This window comes from Motacilla alba, chromosome 19 (assembly GCF_015832195.1).
Source record: "Motacilla alba alba isolate MOTALB_02 chromosome 19, Motacilla_alba_V1.0_pri, whole genome shotgun sequence".
NCBI lineage: Eukaryota > Metazoa > Chordata > Aves > Passeriformes > Motacillidae > Motacilla > Motacilla alba.
In genome coordinates this window covers 7,887,216-7,893,634 of record NC_052034.1, presented here as the reverse complement: position 1 = coordinate 7,893,634, position 6,419 = coordinate 7,887,216, and the positions used below count along the sequence as shown (strand labels likewise).

General features: G+C 42.2%; 1 long non-coding RNA gene across 1 annotated transcript; it reads right to left on the bottom strand.

Annotated features, from left to right (window-relative positions):
* Positions 1-1,206: 1,206 nt before the first annotated feature.
* On the bottom strand, positions 1,207-4,810 carry LOC119709954. Its single transcript, XR_005259462.1, has 2 exons — positions 4,505-4,810; positions 1,207-2,069 (listed from the first exon to the last, which is right to left on the bottom strand). It is a non-coding gene; the product is annotated as an uncharacterized LOC119709954 (long non-coding RNA).
* Between the last annotated feature and the right edge of the window lie 1,609 nt (positions 4,811-6,419).

Genomic DNA, 6,419 nt, shown 5'->3' with positions numbered 1-6,419 from the left:
AAGAAAGAGGTCTTCCAGCTGGTGCGGTCCAGACTCCAGATGTGGGCCCACCTTTTAATTGCAAAGACTATAAATCTCATAGCAGTGATGTCCAGCTTCCCTTGGTCGAAGCTATCAATCCTTGGGTTGATGTTCATCTTCCTTTCTCAAGCTGCTTTTTACTGTTTTGCTAAGGTGTTGAGATAAGCATATTTCCTTTACATATATTCTAAACTTATATTTTCAAAGTTCCTTACTACAAGTAATATTCTAAAATTATACTTCAAAAGGTTATTATTGCAAAGCTGTTTAATGCTTAGCTACGTGCAAAAAGTTCCTGTCCAGTAGCAACATCTTTAAAGCTTTATTTCAGATGCTATAAAAGTTAATTGCAAACAAAGGATAAGTTCAAAGGCCTTCTTCCATGCTTTACTCCCTCAGTTATTTTTTTGGAATTCATCCTTTAATTGTCCTATGATCAGTTTCCATACATATCACAATCACAAGCACACATGCTGCCTGTATGTACCTGACACGAAACACAGCTTTGTATCTCACAGTCCCCCCTCTGCTTGTATAAATTTTCATTTATCTTACTCATTCGTGTCTGGGCTTCAAATCTGGCCAAAACTTTGGAAACTTTTCCTTTTTTGTCTTCTTTCTTTAATTTCATTATTTTGGCTATCTTAACTGTTTTCTCAAATTGGCCAGCTTCTCCTGTAGCCAATTCCGGGTTTACAGGCAGCACAGTAACCTGTGTGCTTTGAATAACTGAGTGGATTAGTCAGGTGAAACATGGAATAAGGCAAGGTAGAAACAACACCTCAGCTAATGAACATAATATCATGAACTCCATTTTATTTCACTAAGCTCCCCCTCTTATTCTTTGTAAATCATTTGGCTTGAGCAATATTTCTTGTTTACTTGCATCTTCTGGACTATGCTGGTAAAATAAAACAAGGGGATTACACAAAGAAATATCAAAACAGTTATAACATATAAAAGGAAAAAATCTTAATTTCTTTTATCATTTTATCTCTAATATATTACTCTACCAGCTAGGATTTTATATTGTTTTTCTAATTTTGGACTGGTACCTGGGTTATTTTATTTTATTTTTTTTTTTTTTTACATATATATATATATCATTTACTTTTTCTAAAATGAATTTTCTGTGGCTATCAATTTTCAACAATCTGATATATTTAAAACAAATCCATCTCTCTCCTTTTGGACACTCAATTCCTTGTCTATTACTAAATTTTCTTAAGTTTCTTGCAATCTAATAATTTTCTCCATTTTACCTATAGGTTCTTAATTAGGATGGGTTATAACAGTGGCTGTTGACATGGGTGTGTGTAATAAAAGAGGAACTTTGGTTTCTTTCTATATGATGCTTTCTGTAGCATTTGTGACATGATCTTGCTGGTATCCCGAAAGGGAAAAAACAACAAATGAGTGACAGAAACAGGAATAACAGAGGTCCAGTATGGCTTATATTCCCACCTCCCACGCCTGTGGAGTTGCAATCCACAGCAGGTGTATTTGATCTTCTTGGTGGCGAAATACAGAGGCCAATCTGGTCTTGCCCTCTATTTCCTTCTCACTTTCTCTCAGCTAATTTCCAGACAAATTCTTAATTATGGTTTCTCACCTGTTCCTCAGGTACTTCTCATTCAACCGATACTAATAATTCCCATCCACAAAACAAAGTTATTACTTTAACACTTCTTGCAATAAGAGTATAAATTTTGTGAACCACAATACTAATTATTCCCACAATTCACACATTTACTTACAACCTAGGTACCATGTCCAGTATCAGGATGAATCAAAAAAAAAGTAAACCAGTGATGTAAGCTTTTCCTTATTTCTTAATTAAGTGTTATTCTTTGTACATTTCTTGGATCATTGGGTTTTCTTAAACTATTACTACTCAATCCCGGTTTGAAAGTCAATTCGGTATCACCCAGTTTAAATGTGATAGTCTATTCTTCAGGTTTCTTCACAAGTTCTTTGATTTTGTTGGCATAAATTCACTCTCTTTTCATGGTTCAGACTGCTGTTTCAGTAGTGCTTGGAAAGGACTTCTTAATAGCACAGTGTTAAAAGAAAAACAATACTGCATTAACTTTTACCATTAGCTTTCTTCAAAACTTCTGGGTTTAGTTAAAAGTTTTTTCTACAGCTGTCTCTTCTTCTTGTACCCAGCTGTGCTAACAGCTGCAGGGGCAAACTCTTCTTTTTGTGCGACACAATTAGTTAAACAATAAAGGCTAGGCCAAATTTAACATGAGATGTCTCACACCTATTGCTTTTTTACCTTTTTGACACCATTTACTTGTTTTAACTTTACAGACCTATTCCTCAGAACAAAAGCCTCCTCTTTTTAACAGCAAACAAAACAAACAAACAAACAAAAAACCCACAAAAAACCTTACTTAAAAAAATAAACCACTTTGCGAGGTTTGGAGAGTCAGCAATTTCTGCCTTGATTTTATCTCTTTTAGTGCTGGCCTTCCTCCCCCTCTTTTTCACAGCATTGCTGTCAAAGCTGTTCCTCGCTGTTCCCTCTCTTTCTCTTTTTCTCTCTCTTCCTTTTTCTCTCTCTCTCTCTCAACCTACTTGCTAGGGCTGAAGCTGCCATCCTGGACTCAGGACCCTGACAGTCTGGGAGCCACCCCGGCATCTCTGCCACTGGGCTAGCCTGCTCCCGGCCCGCAAACCTGTTTAATCTGCGCCCAGCACCGCCGCCGGATCACCTCCGTGAATCGGTCCCTGCCGCAGCCCCAGAGACCCCGCTGCTCCTACGGGAGCGGTCAAACACTTCTCAACCTTGACAACTCTAAATTTGGCGTCCTGGGTGCTCCTGACATTCTTTTTCTTTCTTTAGTCTGCATATCCTTTTTTCTTTTCAAGGAGGGGCTGTTCTGCTAAACCTTTTCTGGACCCCAGTTCGGCATTGAGCCGAACAACCTAACAACCATGTGTTAAGACCCTTCCCTGCCCTTTATGCAGAAACTTCATTCACACTTCTGCTCTCTTCTAGCACCAAAACATCACCATTCCACTTTCCAACATCTCAGAGTCCACTAACAACCCCCTTTCTTCAACTTCCCTCTTTCTTCTCTTCTTACTTTCTTTTCCTTTTCTTTTCTTTGATTCAACACATCTCAAACTGTACAAGATGTACACACAACTAGTTTACTTCTTTTTATAGCTTCCTCCTCTTGAGTACTATAGTTTTTTTGTTTTTTTTTTTTTTTTTTTTTTTTTTTTTTTTTTTTTTTTTTTTGCAGTTTTTTGCAGTTTCTCTTGAATTTCTCTCCATAGTGTTCAGCTGGATAGTCTCTTTTAATTTAAAAGCTGCCTCCTTTGCAGCTTGATCAGCTGTGTTATTTTCCTCTTACTAAATGCCTTGACCCTCGTTGGTGACCTTTTACATGTACTACTGCTATTCTCTTAGGTCTTTTCAGGGCTTCAAGCACTCTAATTATTAACTCTTGATGGATCAGTTTTTTCTCTTGAGTATCTATTAAATCTCTTTCCATCTAGATTTTTCCAAACGTGTGTATAATTCTAAAAGTATATTTTGAATCTGTATAAATAGTCCCCACCTCATCTTTTAAAAGTTCTAAAGCTCAGTATAAAGCAAATAATTCACAAGCTTGAGCTGACCAGTTAGAACTTATTTTTCCTCTTTCTATTACAGACATGTTATCTCCTTCTACAATAGCATATCCTGAACTTTGTTTCCTTTCTATCACTCTTTTTTACTGCAGCTACGAAAACCTCAGCTTAAACTTTCACCTTCTCTTCCTCTCTTCGCACATAAACTTTTTGTGTTTCCCTTAACAGTTCTTGCAAACCTCTCTCCTGCCATCCATCTAACTCTTCAAGTTTCTTTCTAATATCTTCCCATGATTTTGCCACAAACTGAGTTTTGATTAATGCTTCCTTCACAGCTGTATCAGGATCTAATCCTGAATACATTTGTATACTCTTCTTTATTCTTTTTCACATTTATTCCACAATTTTAACATTACCCCAAGGGGCTGTCATGGGGTATATCTGGAAAACTGCTCCCTTTTTTCCGGTACCTTCAGTACCTCTATTATCCAGCTGGTTTATACCAGCTCCTGGGTTTCTGCTTTGGCATTTACCCATTTTATCCTAACAGGTGTTCCCTCACTTGCCTCGACCACACTTGTTCAGAACTTGGTCATTTCTTGTCAAGGATTTCTATAATAAAAAGTCCCTTCTGCCAGTACTGCGTCCCGCCTCTGATTCACTAAGAAAAATCCCCCCTGACTATTACTGCATACCGCCCCCGACCTTTTATATACAGAAAATCCTCCTTCACTCGCTTCGTTCCTTCACCTGCTGCTCCCCTCGCGGGGATACGGAACCGAGGTTAGAAGAACTCCGCAATCACTTCGTGACCAGGTCACGTCTCACACACACACCATTCACACTCTTTCACGTCTACACCCGTTCTTATCCCACCTAACCAAGCGATACTTACAGCCTCCTTTTCTCGCCTGGGTCTTCGTGCACGAGTTATTACAGGTGAACTTACTGCAGTCTACTCCGGGAGCTCAAAATTCTTTTGCTCATAATTTACCTTAGAAATTTCCTCTTCCCTGAAAGATTCCCCAGTCACTCAGGGCCACCTGAGGCAAAAGCCTGCAAGGTGGGGCGCCTCCCTGAGATCAGGAGTCTCCCTCAATGGATTTGGAAATTTTCCCGGCCAACGCACCAAATCTGTTATAAATAAGAAGTTTGACTAGGCCAATATTCAAGCAGCAATCAATTTATTAATTAAGGTGGTAAAGTATGAGCAAAACAGCGCTGGGTACAGTGGGGGAAGTTTTCCCTCCAACTGCACGCTGATGGTTGGGGCGTACAGATATTTATAGGGGCACACATAAGCTTTTTTCAGCAGTTTCTATTCCTAATTTTTACGTCACAATTCTATACACTATTGTGAGTTAGTTTTTCTCAGGATGTACCCCAGAAAGGAGTATTCCCAGATGGTGGGGTCCGACTTCCGAAAGAAGAAAGAGGTCTTCCAGCTGGTGCGGTCCAGACTCCAGATGTGGGCCCACCTTTTAATTGCAAAGACTATAAATCTCATAGCAGTGATGTCCAGCTTCCCTTGGTCGAAGCTATCAATCCTTGGGTTGATGTTCATCTTCCTTTCTCAAGCTGCTTTTTACTGTTTTGCTAAGGTGTTGAGATAAGCATATTTCCTTTACATATATTCTAAACTTATATTTTCAAAGTTCCTTACTACAAGTAATATTCTAAAATTATACTTCAAAAGGTTATTATTGCAAAGCTGTTTAATGCTTAGCTACGTGCAAAAAGTTCCTGTCCAGTAGCAACATCTTTAAAGCTTTATTTCAGATGCTATAAAAGTTAATTGCAAACAAAGGATAAGTTCAAAGGCCTTCTTCCATGCTTTACTCCCTCAGTTATTTTTTTGGAATTCATCCTTTAATTGTCCTATGATCAGTTTCCATACATATCACAATCACAAGCACACACGCTGCCTGTATGTACCTGACACGAAACACAGCTTTGTATCTCACAGCTCCTGGGAGCCTTTGCGCCCACACCCCCATTTTGCTTTGGGAGGGCTCCATCCTGCAGTTGCCCTCTCCCCGTTGCTCCTTTCCTGCGTAGAACCCGCTGCTGCTGGAGGGAGAAGCTGCAGCTGCTTCATCAGCATCCCCGTGATTCCTTCCCAGTTCTTCCGACTGTAGCCAGGCAGGAGGCGGCCCAGGCTGCGGGACACGCCGGGGGGCCCGGCTGGAAAGCAGCTCTGGCTCCTGACAGGGAGCTGTGGCCAAGGGGCTGCCAGCCGTGCGGGAGGAAAGCCGCTGCGCCAGCCGCCAACGCTGCCCCTCAGCAAGGAAGGCGAGGAGGAAGCTGACAGACGAGCTTGGAATCTCCCCGCGCACAGATGAAGGCACAAGTGCGCTTGGCGGCCGGCTCGGGGCCAGCCCTCGGGCCCGGCTCCAGGCGGCTCCTGAGGCGGCGCCAGGGCTGCCTGGGAGCGTTTCAGGCGGCAGCCGAGAGCAGCAGCGCCGGCAGTGCCAGCCGGGCCCCGTGGCCATGTGCCCGCGGCTCCCCAGCCCATCAGGGCCGCGGGCTCTGCAGCGCTGCTGCTGCTGCCACAGCAGGCCCAGAGCCTCAGAGCTGCCCCGCAGGCGCCACGGGAGCAGCAGCAGCCGCAGGGCCCGGCCCGGGGCTCGATCTGCTCAGCGCGGGGGCAGAGCCACGGCGGGGGGAAGGAGCTGAAGGAGCGCCGGGCAGCCAAGGGAACACAGGGGCTGCTGACACAAGGCTCTGCCTGGCATTTTAAACGATTTTATTAACTTCATTCCCTAATACAACTACCTTCATAACCTAATAACACTAACTTAATAACTTAA